Below are 21,091 nucleotides of genomic sequence, written 5' to 3' on the forward strand. Positions count from 1 at the left end.
CAACTGTGTTAAATTAACTTTGCAACTTGATAGAAAGTTAGAAATAAGTATTACCGGTACCTTTCTGCTTTGCCTAGAGATTTTTTAAAAAACATTTTCTACCCTTAACCTGGGATTGACTTCCTTTATTTTCTCTTTTCTCTTTTCTTTTTCAGCAGCATGGCTTCCATTTGGGGTTCTAAATGACAACCAATTTTCATTATTTGGCTTCTGGAATAACTAAATCTGTGGGTGAAAGCAGAAGTTTGCATCTTGAAATGAATTCTGTGCCTTTGTTGACCAGAACTAAGGTTGAGGACAAAAGGAATCAGCAATATTTGGATGGGCTTTTGTTGTTCTCACCCTTCTTTGTGGCATAAAAGTTTTTCACCTCAGCCCAATCTGGTACTTAACAGGTCAGACTAGGGTCACTTATAGCTGTAGTATTATAGCTGCTGCCTCCAAAGCACATGTTGAACTAACAGACTTCTTAGGAAGACAAGTTTTGCCCACTTTTGTCCTCAACTTCCCAGCAGGTGTAGGATTGATGGTGAGTGGGAGCAATTACTATGAGCATGCAGTAGAGGAAGGAGAGAAGAGCAAGACTAGTCCTTTCACAATTACTGTTTGCTAGACTCTTTACAAAGTGTCAGCAGGGCTTGAAGAATAAAAATTGCCAGTATATAGTTTTGTTACTGTACTGTTGGACTTTATATATTGTCTCTACAAAGTGTCAAAAGTAACTTTTTATGTCATTTAATAAAATCTATATTTTTGTTGAGTGATGGTATTGATAGTAATATTGTGATGATTTTAAAATTTCAGTGTAAGGTACAGATTGAAATGAAACACGAGAAGCAGATGAAATGGAGAAATATATAATCCAAACTAAAAGCCACGATCCTAAGTCTCACCTGCCTATATTTTCTCTTCTTTATGAGAAATTCGCAAAATGTGTAACATCCCTAATCCAAAAAGTCACCACTTGAGCCTCCAAACAGCAGCTGAAACAAGCCAAAAGAAGTGTGTTTAATGGCTCATTTGTAAGCATTCACTGCTCTGCTGGGCTCTGGGTGAATACACACAAGCATATCCATCCAGAGGAGTATCTAGGGAAAATAGCGCCTAGGGTAAGCACTGAAATTGCGCCCCCTGTCCAAACATCTGACACCCATCTTTCAGACAGCTTTACCATAATATCAACTCAAAAATACAAGTCAAGCTCGTTAATCTTTTAATATTTCAAAAACTATTTAGCAGTGGACGTAGCCAGACCAAAAAATGCTGGGAAACTACAAATTTTAGTATGCTGGGGCTCATGAAATACCCAAATACTGTGTGGAGGTGTACTTGGAAAACTAAACAGAAGTGCCTGTCTAATTCTCTACTATGCATTGTAGCATAGCTATTACATACATTTTAAAAATAAATGCAGAATTTGACTTTTCCCAGATACTCTGAAAATAATTAAAGGATATGCAGAGTAAACTGTGTCACTACTTGGGATATATTCTAGTATTTCAGAAAGACAGTTAAAATGAGAGAAAGAGAGCAAGAAACTCCCAGTGGGCCTTAATACTAAGGATTTCACACTGATTCACAGACAAACTCACCATTAATAGCCATATTATTAAGACATCACATTTAACACACTTATCACAAGAAGCAAAGTAAGAGCAAATGAATATAATCCTAGCTCATAAGCTTCAGCTCAGTATTCACAAGCCCTGATTCTCTGTACTTAGTGCCAAACTAAATATGCGTACAGTGACATATTATATTAAAAAAAATACCTGCAGCCCCTTCAGGGGGGCTTCCTAAAGGCCATGTGTAGGGGGTCTGCAACTGTTCCCCCTCCCCTTGCTGGCCTCTAGGGCCTCTCAGGGACCATTTGAGTATGTGCAGTGGCCGTTTTTCAAAATAATTTTTTTTAAAATGGCCACTGAAAACAAAATGGCCACCGTGCATGCTCAAATGGCCTCTGCAAGGCCTGGTCTGGCCTAGGGCTTCACAGAGGCCATTTGAGCATGCATGGTGGTCATTTTGTTTTCAGTAGCCATTTTTAATTTTTTTAATTTTTAAGAATGGCGCCCCCCCCTTCAAGTGGCACCCGGGGCACGTGCCCTGCCTGCCCCACCCTAGATACGCTCCTGTATCCATCATACAGCAACTGCAGCAAGTGGAAACACCATGTGAAACAGCTGTTGCAGGCCAAACATCATGTTCACCGTAAACACAATATTTTATACTAATTGGGCTGGGCGCAGAGCATCTGTGCCTCCAGTTGGCCCACCCACCCACTGCTGTCTTTTTCTCCCCCCTCCCCCCGTCGGTTTCTAGCCAGCTGGATGCCGGCTTCTTCTCCTGTCCAACTCTCCCCCAGCTGCTTTCTGGCTTGCTTCTTCTCTGTCCTGCCCACTGGCTTCTTCTGCCCCCTCCCACCGCTGCTTTTTGACTGGCCATCCGGCTTCTTCTCGCCCACCTGCTCCCCCCCCCCCGCTTTCTGGCTAGCCAGGCACCACCAGCTTCTTCTCTCTCCCACCTGCCAGCTTCTTCTCCCACCTGCTGCTGCCACCACTGTTTTCTGGCCGGCCGGCCAGCTGCCACTACTGCTGCTGCCGTCATTTTCTCCCCCCCCCCCCCAATAGCTATCCACTTTTGTGACAGCTGCCATGCATAGGATTAGCCATGGATATGTCTTAGAGAATTATATATAAAGAAGATGGAAGCAGTTCATGTATTCAGTTATGTTGAATGATGAGATATAGAGTGACAAAGATGCAGTTTTTAATCGGAACTCAGGGCACAAGATCATAGATCATAGTTGCATCCTGCAGGACCACCAGAGGGGACCTTAAGGAAGCAAAAGGTATGCCCGGTTCAGAATGGATCAGTCCTAGTGAAGTTCAGCATTGACCGTCAGCAAAATGGATCTGGCATAACAATTCTTGATACTACAATGATTAAGAGAAGTTTGTTAATGTTTGCTCCTTGCTCAATCGAAACACACAGTGGGAGAGGCTAGGGGCCAGCTTGCACCCTTCCTGACAATCAGTGGCTCTCTCTCTCGAGAGAGAGAGAGAGCCAGTTTGAGAACTATGTCCTAAAGGCATGTGGGAATTGCCAGGTTGTAAAACTGTTGATAAAAAATGTACTCACTCTTATTTATATGATGTGGGATGTTTCGCCTGTGCACAGTAATTTCTGGGACCTATAGAAATTAGATTCAAACAGATGTTAATGATTAGTTCAGATTCCTTCTGCCTGTTATGATGAAGCATTCTGACAGGTTCCCCCCTCCCCCTCCATGGCATTCGGCCATCTGGCTTAGCTTTGGATATTAAGTTTGCTGACTAATTGTATGCAAGTTATATTCTTCTTTCATTTTTGTTAAATGTTCCATCTTAACTTGAAGTAGCTTAATCACAGGTCTCAGAACATTGCCATAAAATTGCAGACAAGAATTGGTGTCAGCAAGTGACATGAAATCAAAATGCTTGATTTTTTCTATTCCTGCCATGATATTCTTCTGGTTAATCAATACATTTTATTAAGGTTACATCTGCACATCTCACCATAAATATGGACAGTTTAACCTATGAGGTAAAAAGCTATTACTCAGTGCACAACAAAACGTTATTGATCATGATAAAAATCTTTGGCTTCCTGTGTGACCTTTTCCTTTATGAACAGAGATTTATTCTTTATGAACAGAGATGCAAAATGTCCACACAACTTGAAACCAGCTTGTTTTTCTAGGAGTCAACTTGGAGGGAAAGGGAGTTGCAGACCGGAATGTGTTATATTAGATACCTTCTCAGATAAAGAGGGATCCTTATATCATGGATACACTTTGATCTCTTCTTCCCTTCGTTCAGCAGCAAACATGGGAGGAGGAGAAATCTGCTTCCTGCCTTGCTTAGCAACCTAATAACCAGTACCAGTTCTTTAAATTGCCTGTAGCTACTAGGTGCTTGGATCTTGCATCCCTGATTTTATGAGATCTCATTCCACTGTAATGTCAACAATGGATGTAACTTAAATCTGAAAAAAATAATTAGTATCAAATACATTCTCCCATACACATAGGCATAACTATAGGGGGGGCAGGGGGGGCACGTGCCCCGGGTGCCAATTGGCAGGGGGCGCCAAAAAGTGCCCCCGCCGATTTGCTGGAATATTTATTTATTTATTTATTTATTGCAGAGCGGGCCCCCCCCCCCCCCGGCATTGCTCATCCAGCACTGGGCACCGTGGCGTCTTCGTAGTCCAAGTCTCTGACTCTCATTCCCCGGCGCGCCCCGCCGCCCCGCCACCAGTCGCGCATGCATCGAGAGGAGGACACGCACCAGAGCAAACTTCCTGAACAACTCCCTCTTCTGAACAACTTCCTGAATGCTTGAACCAGTTCCCCTTTTTGCTCATTCAAGTCCTTCCTCCCCTATAATCTAACCACGTTTTAACTGAAAAGGTTCAGGGAGGGGGAGATGGGGGGATGTGGAACCTTGGGTTCCACATCCCCCCATCTCTCCCTTCCTGGACTTTTTCACTATGTAATGCAAGCTAATTTAATTATATGTCATCATCAAAATGGATTAGCTGTTTCAGCCCATCAGGAAAGTCTAAACCTCCACCGATTTAATTAACCAGACTGAAAATCAGATGAACAGAGAATGTTTTAATGAAAGGTGGTATATAAATTTAACAATAAGTAAAACTATCATTAGGAGCAATTAGCGATTACTTAAACATTGGTGCTGCCAAGCAATTTGTAAATAAAACTAGAAGCCCTTTGAAAATAAGCTGGAATTAATTGTAGGTTGGGCAGGGGGTGAAAGTATATACTTCTAAACATTTATTGTTAAATTTATATACCACCTTTCATTAAAAACAACCCCAAAGTGGTTTGGTTTTAGTCATGGATTTTAATTTTAATTGCTCTTTTTGTCAATGTGATGAAGATTAGTTAAATCTGAGTGGTCTTAGGCAACCAATGTTGCATCTGAAATGCCATTTCATTTTTTATTGTCATAAATACTCTCCAACCAATTTAAATAGCAAAGGTGTATATTATCGCTTTATTCAATTGCAGGGAATCTCAAAAAAGCAGGATTTGCAACTAAGGCAGTGCATATCTTCTCTAAAATGGCCCTTTTATAGTTTTTCTAACTTTGAAATCGTAACATAAAACAAAGCATAAATGCTTCCCCCTCCATTTGAAACCTTTTCTGGTGTAAATAGCGTGCGGTTTTGGAAAAGGGGAGACTTTCTTTAACAGTGGGAGAATAAGGAGTCTTTAGCACTATCACCCTAGTCCCTCGAATTACTTTGGAGTCCTTGGTTTTCGTTTTGTTAAAATACAGTCACTCACAAGGGAAAGTCAGGAACAGAACCAGGGCGTGAGGGAGGGGCATCATAATCATAATAATCATCATTGCATCATAATTCTGATGTTTGAGATACAAGCCAACTTCACAGGGTTGTTGTGAGGAAAAACCTAAGTATAATGTAGTATGTATCATCACTGCATCATAATTCTGATGTTTGAGATACAAGCCAACTTCACAGGGTTGTTGTGAGGAAAAACCTAAGTATGTAGTGCATTTTGAAATTTTTGGTAATTTTTTAAATTTTTAAAATTTTTAAAATAAAAGTTTTCTGAAACATGTGTGTCAGTCAGATGTATGTTGGGGTGGCAGCGGGGGGGATGCGGCGGGGGGGGGCACAATTTCAGTGCTTGCCCCGGGCGCCGTTTTCCCTAGTTATGCCTCTGCCCATACAAATATAGCAAAAGTGAAACCAAAAGTATGCATGCATATAAACAAATGTAACCATGTACTTTGTTTCAAATGGTGAAAATATTAATGATTGCTTTAGCCAGTATGCAAAAGAATTGACAAAATATACTCATTTGAAAGTCACTTTTAGTGATGTTTCAGTTTCATGCACTTTCTTTAAAAAGCTTGCAAGCAAGCATGAATAAATCCTCCTCATGTATGAAGGCCATTTTGGTGCTGGTGTCGTGCGGGGGCAGCTGGGTGTTGCTGGCATGTGCAGATAGCTGGGAGGAGCCCCACCAATTTAGGAAGTGGCAGCAAGCAGTAGAGGGGCAGGTATGCACCTGCTTTCCTCTGTTTTAAAGGTGCAGGCCATGTGTTACGAATTGCTCTCTGAATCATGATTCATGCACATCCCTAGCATGAAGGGATTTCCAGACCATTAAAACCAACACACAATAACAGTGTTGTAGCAACTAACAAATATAGCGTCCTTCCCACTCTGTAGCTAACATTGGCTATCCTTTTTGCTGTGCAAAAAGTACTATAGTGACACCTAGAGATTAATTATGCATATTGCAAGAATTGCAACATCTTTAAAAGACTAGCCAAAGGCTAGTCTTTTAAACACATAATAACACATAATAACACATAAACATATAATATAGCTTATACACAGCTATATAGCTCAATCCAGAGATAGTAAATGTTGTTTAAACCAAAACTGACATCCTATTCTTAATAAGAATACATATTCAACCTTGTCCAGAGCCATGTTTTCCCCCCCATATGCAACAATTTCTTACCCCTGCTAACTGAGCACACCTTTTAAAGTGGTGATTCTCTTATATTTAGCAGAGGGCGAGCAACTGGCCCTATCCAGCCCCAGCACAGCATCTCTCCAGTGGTTGTTGCTGGTATCTGCCTTATGTTTCTTTTAGACTGTGAGCTCTTTGGGGATAGGAAACCATTTCATTTATGTATTTTTCTTTGTAAACCGCTTTGTGAACTTTGGTTGAAGAGCGTTATATAAACAGTAGTAGCAGTAGCAGTAGCAGTAGTGTATAGAATTCACTTCCATACAGGAAGACTGTCATATGTGACAAATATTCACATGGTTATAAACATATGCATATTCAGCAAGAAGCTATGGTTTATTGTTAATTTCTAACAAATTTACACCATGTTTACATAGGACAAAATTTGCATACTCATCTCACATGATGATTTACATGTGGTTTTCCAATACATAAATTATTGGTGATCTTCAGTTACTGCAAAAGTATCAACATGTGTATAATATTACTATAAATAACATCTGATGAAGATATTCATGTCATATCCAGTACAATGCTAGTAGGCATCTTAAAATAATTGGGTTCCTATATCACCTTGGGAAATGAATAATTGAAGTAGCTGATTGTGTTGTATATCCCGCCCCCCGCTTTTTTAGTCTATGCTTATGCAACTATATAAACAGGATCACTTATCAGACAGCCTAGTAAGGGCTTAGGTTACTTAAATAAGATTTTAAAAATCAAATTAAAGTAATACTGTACCTATAAAGACTTTGATATTGTAACTATGTTCCTGGGATTTAGAGGCAAACACCAGTACTAGCATAGTGATGGTTACAGAATAGACACAAATGCTGATAAAGACTGTATAAAAAGGAATGCTGCTTGACATTTAATTATGCTCACACTGATAGAAGTGAAAGTAGTGAGATTACCTACTTCTCACATGCTTTTTTATTAGCTTTCCAAAGAAACAGTTCAGTAACATTTTTGTAAAAGCAAGCATCACTGCCAGGTAGGTTTTATCACATTCAGCTGTGTGTTCATGTTCAGACTAGATGAATAGTTTTCATAGCATTTATGAACTAGAAATTTAAGAACTCCATTTTGCACCTTTTAGTATCCCAGCTGTTTTAATTAGTTAAATGGAGTCTGTCGTTCCATATTCATTGATAGCATCTTCTCTACTAATAGGAATGATGGAATGTGCAACAAGTTTATGCTAAGACTCGACATGTCCAGCTAACTGGATTTGCCATATAGATTGCATTACCTTGGCGTAATGTAGTGCATAATTACATTTTCTGCTTTAAATATTGTTGATTCAAGCAGCACAATGTTTTGAAAGCACATGTCACATGTACAGTAGCTCTGAATGATGCAGTGTGGCTTTTTGGGGATTCTATACCTCCATGAATATGTAGGTCTGATGGCTGTTATCAAAAAGAATTTCTTACACAAATTCTATGCAAATTGAGAGTTTTTCATCACAGCACACCTTTCAGGCTTTGGCTTCTCACAGGCTAACAGTCATTATGAATTGATGACTTCCTGGCATGGGAAGTGTGTAGGTATGTCAAATGTCAATTCAAATATTACTGGACTCCTAGAATTCACTGATGAAATGATGGATTTCCCACACTCAAATCTGCTAGGCTGTATGTAATATTCTGTGTTTCGATTGCAAAAGAGATTGGTACTGGTATTTAATTCCTGTCAACACATGCACATGTACAAAGAGATAAGAACATCTATTGTCATGGCAAAAAGGAATTTCTTCTTCTTCCACATCAGCCACAAGTAATTAGTCTCATGTGTCACATTTGTATTCTAATCAGATTTTGCTCTTTGCCTCTGATAGTAATGGACTACAGTCTGGAGCTTGCATTTCCCTATGCAAAGGAATTGGTTGCCTATTTTGCTCTAGACCTATGATAAACAGAAAATTATTTCATGAGAAGCAAGAATTTTTTTCTAAATGTGACTCCATTTGAGTCATCTATAGAGCAGGTAAAAACCTGATTTGCTTCCTGGCTGCTCTATTTATGGTCATTTTGTTCAGCTTCTGATGTATAATACATTAAAATGGAGCATTTGGTTCCTCCACCCTGGTGACTAGGACTGTCTGTTCAATGCTTTATTCACCTCTATACCTTTTTATTTCTTATTGGTCCCATTTCAGCATACCTTTTGTTAGACTCCCATATTACTTCATCTGCTTGTGTTCTTTTTTCTCCACCCGTGACCTGTCAAATTGTCTAACTTTGGAGCCATCTGTTTCGTTCAGAGAACTTGAAGAGCAATTTTCTGTAGGCTTAACATTTACATCCTTTAGAAAAGTGCCTTTGAACATGATTTTTGAACACATGAATAGTAAACCATGGCTGTGCTGGCCCAACATGGCAGGAGATCATTCCAGAACAATCTTTTGAAATTGGTAGTTCAAGTATTTTCCAAAGAGGGCTGTAATTTAGCTCATAATGATTCATGTAAAATGAAAACATTTCATTATAGTTCTGGTTTTTGAGAAGTGAGATTTACTGCATTGAATCAATTTACTTTACTGGGAAAATTGGATTATTTTTCCCAAATGACATCAGATTTCCATTGGGATATGACAAAAATTGGCTTCAAACTAGCTCAAGTGTGCCCTTTCCAGGACTGATTTAACAATTTACTATGCAGAGGATGAGTTTGGTTAAAATTGAAAGGTGAGTTTGGTTAAAATTGTCATTTAACCAGCTGGTCACTTTCTCATCATGCATTAGCTAATGGACATCCTTAATCCTATACAATCCCAATTCTTGACTACTTTCCTTATAGATTGTTACTACAGAACCAAAAAGTAAATACTTTCCCGAGATTACTTAATCCTGAGAAAAAGCTGGGTGATCTTATGGATGTACTGCAAAACCCTTATGCCTTATTTACCATTAGCATCATATTATCATTATGTTAATTTGAAATAAATATGTTGGATGATGTACAGTATATCAGTAATGGGTTGTGTCCCTCCCAATTAAGTACTACAAGTAAAGAGATTTCACAAATAAATAATCAAATTTCTGTTTGGTTTTTGCTCAACTGTAATCAGTCCAGTCCCCATTTCTTTTATTCTCCTTTCATTTCATAAATCTAGCAGCAGCAGATTCTTACCTATTACGAATGTTATTGTATTGTTCTCTGCTCTCCATTCCATGAGAAGTCAAAATACAGGGACTGATATCCTGATTAAATTAATCAATAGTTACTTGAAAGGACTACTACATTTCAATGGGACTTCCTCTAATAAATGTAGTCAGGATATCATCCAGGGAAACTTCCATGTGGGGATGCTTACAACATTTTCTCCTGTGAATTTATCTCCAGACTCTGGGGTTCCAAATTGCTTGGCCAACACATATGCGCAAATGACCTCTGTGAGGCCATGGGCATGCACGACAGCAGCCAAAATGGCCACCGCACACACTTACAGAGGCCTGAACAGGCCGAAAAGAATCCTTTTATCCGGCCTCGGTGGTGATTTAAGAGGCTGGTGGGGGAAGGGGGAACCTTCACGGAACACCCCCCCCCCAGGCCTGCAGGAAGCCCCCCAAAGGGGCTGGAGGTATTTATTTATTTATTTATTTATTTATTTAAAAAATCATGAAACCCCCCCCCACCCGCACTGGACTGGGGTGGGGTTCGATGGGGGCTGGACCGAGCTTGGCCGGTCTGGTATGAATCCAGTCTGGACTCAAACAAAATCAGGCCAGCCGGTTCCATCCACACCCCTATTGCAGAGTGGCGTGGCTGTATTGGTGAACTGCCATCCTTCCAGTTTTTTTTATTTCCAGAATTTGTCTATATTACTGAGCAAATGCTATTTGCCCCCGTTTTCACTTTGTCTTCCCCCCAACCCAGCTACACATCCCTGTCTCCTTTACCCAGCCTGGCTATGCTTATCAGATCCGGCCTCAGAGCAAAAACAAGGAGGGTATTGAGCGTCACCCTGTGCCTCCTCTGTCCCAGGCGGCTTGTTCTTTTTGTCTGCCCCTCTCTGGGGGCCCCTGACACTCTCCACCAGCCAGCCTCTCATCCAGGCTTCTTATATGCCTCCTCACAGGCTATGCATAACCTGCCCCCAATTACAGGGCCAACACCCCTCTTTATTACCTGTAATTGATTACCCCTTACAGCTGTTGCCAATGCTTCTTGCCTTCTCCTTCCTCCTGCTCAGACTCCCTCCCTCCAGGAGGCAAGCTGCTGATATTATCCTCGCACACCTCCCCTTTGGTCTTATCAGGGCTCTGGTCCTCCTCCACTGGAGTGGAGTCCCTGCCCGTTGGCAGTCTTTCCTCCATCTCTCCCCGGCTGCCACCCACCCCTGTCGCCTTGGGCCCTCTCGCCACTCTGTCCTCGGAGGTAAGGACAGCCGGCCTCGCCAGACACCCCCTTTAAAGGTTACCACTATGCACAAGTGCAGATATACATTGACAGCCTACAAAGGAATCTTCCTGCAGCTGTTTGACTTGAATCAGTGCACATATGCACTCATATGCCTCAGTAACCTGTTTTGTTTTTTTTTAAAAAATTAAGATACAGATTGAAAACTGCAGCAAAACGCATTTACCAATTCTGTAATTAATGTTAGAAATTCTCTAAGTTAGATGAGAAGTCAGTGGAGTGAACATGTAATGAACAAAATGTAACCACAGTGAAATGTAACAAGGGACATACCCTTATACCTGCTTGAATGAAGCCAGTTACTTTTAAAGAAGAAAATATAAATATATAGCTTATCATGGAGTATATAGACGAAAGCACACAAGCAATACTAATCCTAAGGCAATATTAGTTCAGTTTCTCCTTCTAATCCTAATCAATGCACAATCCAATCTTTTTAAAATACCTAAAAATGGGCCTAGCAATTCTAATCAGAACAAGTAAATCAGTCACTTCTTCATGCCAATGTCTGGGTGTCCTAGGTACATTCTAGATGTTTTGAAACAAAAAGATGCCTGCCAGAGTCATTTGCCCATTAATCAATATCCACTGTCCCATAAACTAGCTGAATCTATAAAGAGAAGAGGAAAGCTCTCCATGTTGCATGGCAGCAAAATATAATGATTTACAATGGTATTCTCTGAAGAGTCTTGTCTGCTAATAATTATCTTATCTTATACCTATTTCTGAAAAAAACTGGAAATGTTATGATCCTTATAGATGGACAATTGGAGTGCTTGCAGGTGAGTGGCAGGTACCAGCAGTCTCAGGGTGACCCACAGATTTGTTGATGTTCAAAATATCTGAACAACAACAAAAACCCTAAAGGGGTCAACTCCAACCCAACTGCCCCCATGTTTGTCAATGTAATGTAATGTTCATGGGCAGAGTGCAATTAGCAGACAAGCAGGTGGACAGAGCTAATGGAATTCTGTGTGCGGGGGAGATTTTGAACAAGAAGAGTGGGAAATTTTTCAGCTTGAAAAATACTCCCTCAAGACAGCCACAACCCCTTCTGCTTCTGAGTGGGAAAGGCATGTAAGAACCTTTGCTTTCCACCCAGCCATTTCACAGCTTTGTGTTTCTGAGGGGGAAGGGGTTTGAAAAGGAGCTGAGACTGAGCACCCAGAAAAAAGGAAAAACAAAATTTGCATATGAAGTAAGACCCAAGTTACAGCAGGTACTCCTGTCTTTGTTGTTAACGTGTGTTTTTTCACCATGTCACAGGCTCAGTAACACCAGGCATATACTGCAACATTTTCTTGCAGGTTCATACTTGTAGAACACAATATTGTAGGAATAGCTGCAAGACGTTCATCTCTTTATTCCCTTCCTTCCTACATATCTGAGTCCTTAAAATGTAAACTAGGTAGCTAAAATGTCTCCACTCAATTACACTTTTTCAGTCACTTTATTGCGGTTCCCCTGCCCAAGGCATCTTTGAAAGCATTTTTGATACTGTTATCCATTTTCATATTATTTGGTGGGTTATTAGATCTCTGAAATGAATGCTTTTTCCCCTTGCTCTTATGAGCAGTTTTCCAGTTTAAAGGTTTCATACAACATACTGTTGTTCAATTTATTTGCCTTTTAAACAGGCCATCAGGTAGGATGAAGTTGATTTCCAAAATGTTTTTTTCCCCTTTCACCAGAAGGGCACAGACATCATTAATCACAGTTAAGCTACTAATTAAAAATGTATTACTTTGATTTGTTTCCTTTTGCTTAAATATGATAAATGCCAGTCTGCTGCATGGGTAACACCACCAGATTCAAAAGAGATATGTAGCTATTTGTTATAATTAATCTTGCCATTTTATTTATCATTTAATGTGTGGAGTTTTCTTTTGACAGAACCCCCCCTCTCAGACTTTAAGGCTATACACATGATCTTCCGCTGCCTCTCGTTCTTCTGGAAAGACGAGAAGCAGCATTCTTCCCCTGGCCACGCCATGAGTCTACACAAGCAGCAGCACAGTGAAAGGAAATGCATCCCAGGGTACCCTGGGGTATGAGTGTGGCAGCTGCTCCTTCCCCCGGCTCACTGCTGGAAATGGCAGTGGGCAGGGAGGAAGCTGTTTAACCCGGAAGCAATTGCCCAGATGATCACTGGCCAAGGTTAAGCAAACCACAGGTTTGCTTAACCCTGGCTAAATGCCAGGCTAGAAACTTGGGCTTGGCACGGGTGCAGCGCCAGGAGCAACCTTACTCCCTACACTTCACATGTGAAGTGTAAGCAAGGCTGGCCTGCCCTAGCCTGAGTTAGGCTGTGCATGTGGATACCCTTCTTGAGTTGTAAATTGGACCCAGCATATAATCAACACATAATTGATTCGACTCATATTTATTTTAATGTTTGTGTGGCTTCTGTAGACAAGAAGCTGAACTTCAGGGATCTCCCCCCCCCCCGCCCCCACACACACACCTGAGTAGGTCACAATGGAAGTTTTCTGTAACGTGTATGCCTTCAAAAAATCAAGTATTTATTTTGCGTTGATTATGAAATGGAATGGACAGGAATGAGACCCCTACAAGGATATAATAGCTCTGTTTCTGGACAGATTTACTATCATCATCAAGGGAAACAATAGTGAAGTTTCCAAAGAGAAACAGGGTGTCCCACCCACCCATCTCAAAGGCCTTTACGTGGGCATGGGATAGATACCACATCTCTGAAGAAAGCACATTCATTTTGGGGGTGATTTTTCTCCCAGTGGATTTATAATGGGAATGGGATAGAAACTACCTCACCATAGAAAGCCCATTCATTTTGTGATAGTTTTATACCCTGTGTCATATTTTTATTAATAACATAAATATTATAACTGGTGAGAGGCTATACTTGTGTATATATTGTGTACCAGGGTGCAGGTAAGAGTTTGACAACAAGAGCATAGCTGGGAGTGCAATGATTTGCTTGTTTATGCACCTTTATGCAGCTGGGGGTGGAAATCCACTCCAAAAGCCAGATAAGGGTTAGCCACCCTTTGTTCTTCATGATCAGTTCCTTTCCTTATATTTTCAAATGCCCCCTAATGTTTCTGAACCAATCAATATCCTGACCCTAGGTATCTGTCTCATTTCATACGTGAGCAGAGGCTGGAATCTAAATCTTCTTGATCCAACAACCGTAGATGTTGTTATAAGATTTTCTAGTACAGTGGCATAGCAAAGTCAGCAGGGGACCATGTTCCATAAATGAACATTGCTCCACTTATTTTATTTTGCTTTTTGCCACCCTCCTGCTGCCACTACCGTTGTTGCTGACACTGCTCAAAGCCCTAACACCACAGAGCCTGACCACCACCACTAAACCTCTGGCTTCCTCACTCAACATCAAATTTCCTATGTAGTGTCTTTCCACTCTCCCTCCTCCTCTTCCTGACACTTCCTGCTTGCCACCATATCCCAGCCAGCTCACAAGGTGGAATGTGGCTGAAAAGGCTCTTTCCTCTTTCATAAGACAGCTGGGAAATAGTGGGTGAGAGAAGGCAATGGGGAAGAGAGCAGCCTCTCTTCTCAGGGTGGCCTGGGGTGACCGTGTTCTCAGAACACATCTGCCCAATTAAAGCTATGCTCCTGCAGCAGTAAAACTCACTAAGAACAGAGCTTGCAAATAAATTTAAGGTGTGTGCTTATAGAGAATCCAAACTGTCCCACAGATTACTGCTGTGTTTACTTCAGGGATTTGATGGGGGTAGTCACATAGGAAGAAGACCCCTGGAGTGATTTTTGCAGTGCCACCTCTTGCGTTTGATCTTGCAGCCATCTCTTGCATTCCATGATTAACTTCATTTGCCAAAATGCAGCTTGAAAAGTCATAGGTTAATCAAGGGAAGCAAGACCTGTTATTAAGCCTTATTAGCAGGAGATGATCATTCTTCAGGGTTTAACTGCATCATTGAGGTTTTTAGAAGTTCAATCTTTGAGTGGGTAGTGGCTGCAGCCTGTCTGTAGCACACATCCATAAGGCACTGTGAAGTTAAAAGCTTACTGTTTCATGCATAACTGAGGTCTGTTTTGAAGTGTAGGTAACATTTGGTGGGACAATTGACAGCAAATTTCAGAAATCATAAAATGGGGTGAAATCAATGCAGGGAGGTAGAACTGGAGCAAACTGGCTAGACCCACCTCCATACCAATGTATTCATTTGCCCCGGCACCAGCTCTTCAGGCATTCAGCCCTTGTTTGCAGAAAGAACTGATTGTGGGGAATTTCTCTCTGTGGTTTAGAACTCTGGCCAACCAGGGGGTTCTAGATTACAGGGAAAGTTTCATACCTGCAGACATGCCTCAATTTCCCCATTCACCTGAATGGGGAAATAGGTACATATTGGCAGGTATAAAGTTTCTCTCCATCATTTAGGACCCAGACTAGTCATGGTTCTAGATTTAAACCTGTTTTACAATGAGGCTATTCTCACGACAAGCAAAAACAGGGCTTGAGGTCTGAAGGCAGGGTTAGCACTCCCGTGTGAAACCTCGGCAAGCTCTCAAACAGGGCTCTGTCAAAAGAGGGTCACCCAGTTCCCAGCCTCTCCTCTAAAACCAGGTTCAGCAAGCAGGGGAGGTTGCCTACCCCCTCCCAGTGCTCATGTGGAGCCACAGAACACTGTGGGACACTGCTTGAGGCTCCCTCCCCGGGGATACCATAGAGCCTGGATACCAGAGTGGGCTGCAAAGCAAGCAGAAGTTTGCTTGGGGAAAACCTGTCCAGCAAACAGCACTGAGCTTCCTTAAAGTGGCAGGCACCTTGCAAATGAGCCCAAGGGAAAATATGAACATAGGAAGCTGCCTTCCACTGAGTCAGACCATTGGTCCATCCAGCTTAGTACTGTCTACTCTACACAGACTGGCAGTGGGTTCCCGAGGCTCTCAGGCAGGATTCCCGCTCAGCCCAACCTGGAGATGCCAGGCAGGGAGCTCACCTGTGGCATCGCACCACCGCAACGCTCTTGCTTGCTCTCGCCGCCCCTGCAATGCTCTCGCTCACTCTTGCCACCCCTGCAATGCTCTCGCTGTCCCTGCAACGCTCTCGCTCGCTCTTGCTGGCCCCGCAACACTCTCGCCACCCCTGCAGTGCTCTCGCTTGCTTTCGCTGCCCCCAAAATGCTCTCGCCGCCCCCACAACAATCTCACTTGCTCTTGCCACCCCTGCAACGCTCTCGCCCCCCACTCCCCCCCCCACAAGTCTCCCCCCCGCAAGTCTCGTGCTCGTGCTCTCTGTCCTCCATCTTTCTATCTCTGTCTCGCAGTCCTTGCTTCACCCTGCCACTGCCAGGGACTGTGGCCTGCTCGCCTGACAGCCTCCGAGCTCCCTGCTCCCTTCCGTTTCACAGCGCAGCTCAGCCAACCGTCTGCCGCCCGCAGCCCTCAGAGCCAACTGTCCAGCTCCCAAAGCTGCCTCCAGCCTCCGAGCTCCATGCTACTTCACAGCACCCCCGATCCAACTGTCAAACTGCTTTCCAGACACCCCGCAGGGTGCATGGCCCATCTAGAAGAATTAATAATATAGAATATCCCACTCTTCCTCCAAGGAACCCAGAGCGGTGTACTAGATACTCAAGTTCCTTCTCACAACAATCCTGTGAAGCAGGTCAGGCTGAGAGTGAAGTGACTGGCCCAGATTCACCCAGCAAGTATCATGGCTGAATGGGGATTTTTGTGCTCCTTCCTGTCCCCTGCAAGTCACTGGACAAGAGCAGGAGTGTCCTTGTCCTTTCCTGCAGCTGCCCTTGCCTGCAGCGTGGTGTAGTGGTTAGAGTGCTGGACTAGGACTGGGGAGGCCCGGGTTCAAATCCCCATTCAGCCATGCGACTTGCTGGGTGACTCTGGGCCGGTCGCTTCTCTCTCAGCCTAACCTACTTCACAGGGTTGTTGTGAGGAGGAACTTGAGTATGTAGTACACCGCTCTGGGCTCTGCTGGTTCCTCCTTCCATCTGCTGCCTCAGAGGAGATGCTTCCCACCCACCACCCACCGACCGCCAATGATATCTATAACAATTGACAATAAAATTCAGCCATCCCAGGTCCTTGGGAAGGACTCGATGTCTGGATAAAACAAACCAGTCAATAACACCTGTCTGACTGTGTAAACAAGAAATAATAATAATAGTTTACACAGTCAGACAGGTGTTATTGACTGGTTTGTTTTATCCAAACATCGAGTCCTTCCCAAGGACCTGGGATGGCTGAATTTTATTATCAGTGTTGTTGCTGTTATTATTATAGATATTGTTGCAGAATATAGGCTGTTCCCAGTAATGTTGCTTTTTGTAATTGGCTGATGGTGATTTCGGTGGCCCCTATGGTGTTGAGGTGCTCTTCAAGTTGTTTTGGAATTGCATCTAGGGTGCCAATTACCACTGGGATTATTTGGGTCTTCTTCTGCCACAGCCTTTCAATTTCAATTTGTAGATTTTTGTATTTTGTGATTTTTTCTATTTCTTTTTCTTCTACTCTACTATCCCCTGGTATTGCTATGTCAATTTGTCATGGCGGCGCCCCCCACGTGACCAGAAAAGATGGCGCCCGGGGCACGTGCCCCCTCTGCCCCCCCTATAGTTACGCCTCTGTCCACGGTTTCATCTGCTTCTTTACAATGGTGTCACTTGCTGTTTGTTGTTGATTTTTCTACTTTTGCTCTTATTGCATTTTTTCATAGTGCCTGTTCTTGTGTAGCCAATATTAAATATTATTTAATAATAATAATAATAATAATAATAATAATAATAAAATTTTATTACTTAATACAAAAATATTTATGGTGCTTAGTAATGAATAGCTAGTTCTGTGTTGATTAATAAGCTACAGAATGAGAGTTGGGGGGATGGGGGCAAGATAAAACATTTTTGCATGCCTCACAGAACAAAACTCTTTCTGCTCACTGATGATAAAAATTAGAGGGAACACTGCTGTTCTGTTCTGTGAACCAATTTAATTCTTATATTCTCTATAGTACCTTCTATCCCCTTAGTACCTGTAACTGTCTTTTTATATTTGTCGTTTTTGATTACTTCAAAACCAAGTATGGAATTCTATATACTGAGTGGTGGTACCACAGATTGCCTACTCTTGATGTGAATTGCCTGAAACCATTAGGAGTAGGAGGTAAATAGAAATAACAAATACATACATACATACATACTCTCTTTGAGCTGGTTCAGAAGATACTGGCCCAAAGTATCACCTGGCCCACGTGATTAACAGGGTGATGTGCTGACTGTGTACCTGTTGTGAAATATCTTGCAACATCTCCAGGCCCTCCTTGTGCATCCCTTTATCACATGGGGAAGCTGTTCATCCAGATGGCAGCTCTGCATGCACTCTAATACTCATGTATAGCAGCCGCCCCATAAAAGGACATACTGGGAGGGCATCTGGATGGCATGGAACACTTCAAGACAGGCACATATTTGGTGCATACGTCTTTTAATCGTAACCGTTACAAACTGGCCCTTTGTCACAGAGTCTTAAAGTGGATATTAATGCAAATGCAGGTTGAAATTTCATGATACAGCTGAACTGCCAGTTGTGGAGACTCATTTTTAACATGATGGGGATTATCCCTCCCTTTCCTGTCTAAATTTATATACCATTTCCAAACAAATGTTAATTTTAATGGAATTGCTTTCTAAAAAATCTAATTTTGGACATTCAGACTGTGTAAACTAGAATACCTTGTAGGTACAAATGCTGAAAAAGGTTATTTTTGTTGTTTTCCAAATACACTTTGAAGTTTTACCTGAAGTTATAAAAGCAGAGTATATAAATAAGAATGACAAACACACATAAATCAGCATAAATTAATAAGAGGAAAACATTTCCCAAGTATTCTGTCTTCTTTCCTGTAGGATCTCACAGGCTGATCAGACAGCCACAGGGACCTCATGAGGAAAAACTCAAGTATGTAGTACACCATTCTGGGTTCCTTGTAATGTGATCTCATGTGTCACCTGCTGGCTAGATCTTGCTTTCTGGGAATAACCCACTTCTATTTATTAGTACTTCCTGGGTGTTTTTCACACAGAAGGATTTACTGTGAGTTTGAAGTCACCCCAAAAAACCGATGCAAAAATTGGATTCTTATACCCTGGATATAAACTGGGCTATGCTCTAATGCAGAATGAAAAACCCGAATCATGTGTGAAGTGCTCCCCGAAAGTTCCTAGGGACTTCGGAGTAAATGTGGCCAATATGTGAATGCACAACCTCCATTCTGGAGCAGATGCAAGCTAAAAGCCCCGTGTGAAAAACACCCTGACAAATGAGGGAGAGAGTGCATTATTTGTGGAAAGGAAGAACTGGCCAGCAGGATGCGCTGTGGAAACAGTGCAAGGTCCTAGCTGGTTATATGGACAGTTCTGAGACCATGCAAGGAAATCACAAGCCTACAGGAGTGTGAGTAAGCTCTTGCTTTCCAACTTGCATGCAAGCTCTTAAGGCTACACAGGTTTTTTTGCCATCTGGAAAGACCCTAACTGGTAGTCAATACAGTTTCTAGAATGCAGACCTATACGCCACATACCTCACGGAAGAATATAGTTTATTTGTTCTCCCATTTTGGTGAGTAAATTGGCAGCCTCCATGGCTACATTTTAGGTTTATAAAACTGGATGATCCATTTCCCTATAACATGTAATTTGGCCCCCAGACATGACTCTACTCAGGACGTACCCATAAGACCAATTCTGTGTCAAGACCAGAGATGGGCAGTATCTAAAATACATGTATTTTAAAATACGTTTTTTCAATACTTTTGTATTTTGTATCTAAAATACTTTTCAGAACATTATTTTGTATTTTGTACCTAAAATACATTTGTTCAGGCATTTTGTATTTTTCAAATACATTGCTGAAACCAAAATACATCAGCCAATCATTGCTTTGGCTTTTTTGCTTCAGGAGCTGCCTTTTTATTGCAAGCAAACAGCCCATTAGCATCAGCAAGCTTGTATGCTCAAGTTCATCAGTCAGTCCTGTGTTGTCTTTGTAGCTACAGCAACCAAGTTCTTAGGAGGCATGCCCTTTCACTCTAGGATTCTCTGTTAGAAGTAGTATAACAAGGAGGAAAGCAAGTGATAACTGGCTTTATCAGTTTGAAATGACCTTTCAATGATCTGCCTAAAATGTTTCTTTGAAAATGGGATGAGGTTGGTGTGAAACATGAGGTTGGTGGAGAAACATAGCAAAAAGAAACAGGGAATTTCCTTTTTTCAGGCATTGTATTTTGCACTTTGCTATGTATTTTAAAATACTATTTTGTATTTTTATTGGTTGTTTACCAAGTATTTTGTATTTTGTATCTAAAATATATTTTATCAGATATTTGGTATTTGGTATCTAAAATACTTTTTCTGAGTATTTTGCCCATCTCTGGTCAGGACAGACAAGAAACAGCAAGTAGTTAAACAGCAAGTGTGGCAGAGGTGCAGGGTCAAGCCTACTGGTGGCAAGGGCTTCTTCTTCCAGGCCTGGCTAAAGCCTTGCTAGCACCTGAGGTGGTTTGGTGATCTGCCACCCCCCCACCCCCACCCCCCACTGTAGAGCACCTCAGTCCTAGGGCTGGCCCTAGTTACCAGGCCCCCAGCAGCAGTGGGTTCTGGGTGACAGGACCTTTGCACAGCTCAATATTATTTTGGCCTCCACTCACCCCACAAAGCCCTTTCCTTGTGTTGCACAACATACATCATAGAGGAACTTCCTTTCCTTCCCTTCCCTTCTACTCACAGGGACCCTTCTCCCCAATCCCTGCATCTATCCTTCTCCAACTCCCCCCTACACACAACTCCTTCCCCCTCCCTGGTCCTGTGGTAGCAAGCATGACTTGTACCCTTAAGCTAAGCAGGATCTACCCTGGCTGCATACAAAAGGGAGACTAGAAGTGTGAGTTCTGTAAGATATTCCCCTTAGGGGATGGAGCCACTCTGGGAAGAGCATCTAGGCTCCAAGTTCCTTCCCTGGCATCTCCTAGATAGGCCTGAGAGATATTCCTGCCTGCAACCTTGGAGAAGCCGCTGCCAGTCTGTGTACACAATACTAAGCAAGATGGAC

The 21,091-nt window shown here is 42.1% G+C and overlaps 1 long non-coding RNA gene across 1 annotated transcript; it reads right to left on the bottom strand.

Moving 5' to 3' along the window:
• Positions 1 to 877: 877 nt before the first annotated feature.
• LOC128327373 (uncharacterized) lies at positions 878 to 10,810 on the bottom strand. Its single transcript, XR_008308609.1, has 3 exons — positions 10,709 to 10,810; positions 3,139 to 3,190; positions 878 to 983 (listed from the first exon to the last, which is right to left on the bottom strand). It is a non-coding gene; the product is annotated as an uncharacterized LOC128327373 (long non-coding RNA).
• Positions 10,811 to 21,091: the final 10,281 nt, after the last annotated feature.

This window comes from Hemicordylus capensis, chromosome 5 (genome assembly GCF_027244095.1).
Source record: "Hemicordylus capensis ecotype Gifberg chromosome 5, rHemCap1.1.pri, whole genome shotgun sequence".
Lineage (NCBI taxonomy): Eukaryota > Metazoa > Chordata > Lepidosauria > Squamata > Cordylidae > Hemicordylus > Hemicordylus capensis.